Source organism: Crocuta crocuta, unplaced genomic scaffold, assembly GCF_008692635.1.
Source record: "Crocuta crocuta isolate KB4526 unplaced genomic scaffold, BGI_CrCroc_1.0 scaffold1746, whole genome shotgun sequence".
NCBI classification, from domain to species: domain Eukaryota; kingdom Metazoa; phylum Chordata; class Mammalia; order Carnivora; family Hyaenidae; genus Crocuta; species Crocuta crocuta.
In genome coordinates this window covers 113,625-115,374 of record NW_027526935.1, presented here as the reverse complement: position 1 = coordinate 115,374, position 1,750 = coordinate 113,625, and the positions used below count along the sequence as shown (strand labels likewise).

Here is a 1,750-nt window from a genome sequence, read left to right as displayed (position 1 = left end):
CCAGTTCAGTACCTTGACAAAATCTTTCCAGGATGAAAGAGAATAGGCTTCTTGGAAATTCAAATTAAAATGTTAATAAAAAATACTGGCTTACTGTATAGTTTCTGACAGACTCCAGTGCACTGGGTGTCAGAAAGTAATTTTATCTCAGTGACTAATAAAAAGGTCAGTCTAGTATATACATAAAATGATAATATGACAAGACTGTAGTGTTACCTGTCAAAACAAGAATATCTAGAATGGACTTTTCAGTAAACACCTGAGATGAAGAGTAATAAGAATATAAGAGGAAGCAAAATCCACATATCTTAATTTTTGATTTAAGAAATCAATTAAATGTATACATAAATTGGTAAATATTGTCTCCATAGGTCACTAACTGCAGGGGCTAGTTACTAGTTATTTTCTAACTAAGGTTTTACAAGACATTTGGTGTATGCTCTCATGATCAGTTTGTTCTGGCAAGACTCCATTAAGCACATGCCCTTGAAAACAGCCCAGCAGAAGGTGGCTCTCAGGCAATCACTTATTTATAAATTTGCCAGATAATAAATACCAATATTATAGTAACCACTAATAGGACAAGCAGCAGGATACAGATCTTTTTACGAGATTTTTTTCTGATAGTTAGCAGCTCACTGTAACTGATCCGTGGCTCTTTCTGAAGCTTTCCACATTGGTTTCTGTACTATCAATTAGATCACCTTGATCATGGATCATCATAGCCAAATTTTTAAATACCTAAAAATACGGAATACTTCATGAATTTGTGTGTCATCTTTGTGCAGGGGCCACACTAATCTTCTCTGTATCATTCCAGTTTTTTTTTTTTTAATGTTTTATTCATCTCTGAGAGAGAGAGAGAGACCACATGAGCAGGGTAGGGTCACAGAGAGAGGGAGACACAGAATCTGAAGTAGGCTCCAGGCTCTGAGCTGTCAGCACAGAGAACAACGCGGGGCTCAAACCCGCAACCGTGAGATCATGACCTGACCTGAAGTCAGATGCCGACTGAGCCACCCAGGCACCTTCATTCCAATTTTAGTATATGTGCTGCCAGTATGAGCATTCATTTGTAGTTTTTACAGTAAACTGTAGGAGGAGTAGAAATCTACAAGGTCTCAATCTACAAGGTCTCAAAATATATGAGAAGTTTAAAAAACATAACAAAGAACGGTTGCTAAAAGGCCTACTAGAAAGTGAATCAGCAGTGGACCTCTAGCAGTTATTAAAATAGAGCTTTGTGTATTCTTTCAAAAAAGAAACAAGATGATTTTGAGATCACTAAATGCATTTCTCAAACACTTGTTTGAATTAAGTTTGTTTTTCACATTTCTTTTTTAATTTAAACTGTGATTTTGAAGAATAATACCTACAGTTGTGGTAGGCATTGCGTAGGGTATGGAGTTATCGTTACACATTATATTGTGCAACTGAAATTAACACAACATTGTCTTCATGTATACTTTCTTTACACGTGTTGAGTTTCTTTGTGCATTGTTAAGTTTGATTATTGTCTTTGGTATTGAAGATAAAATGTTATTTTTTTAATATAGTTTTATTTATTTTTAAGTTCTTTCATAAATTCTAGTTAGAAATTTTTGTATTTAAAGTTTTAGGGACAAGCAGAATTGGAAGGTACATACATATCCTGTACTTCATGTCCCCCATATACATAACTCCTCCCTCCCTGCATTATCACATCACATACCAGACTTGGCTATGTTTGTTACAGTGAATCTGCAACCTA

At 35.1% G+C, this 1,750-nt stretch overlaps 1 non-coding gene across 1 annotated transcript; it reads right to left on the bottom strand.

The window, feature by feature from the left end:
- Positions 1-743: 743 nt before the first annotated feature.
- Positions 744-846, bottom strand: LOC144234642 (U6 spliceosomal RNA). Its single transcript, XR_013336114.1, has one exon. It is a non-coding gene; the product is annotated as a U6 spliceosomal RNA (small nuclear RNA).
- Positions 847-1,750: the final 904 nt, after the last annotated feature.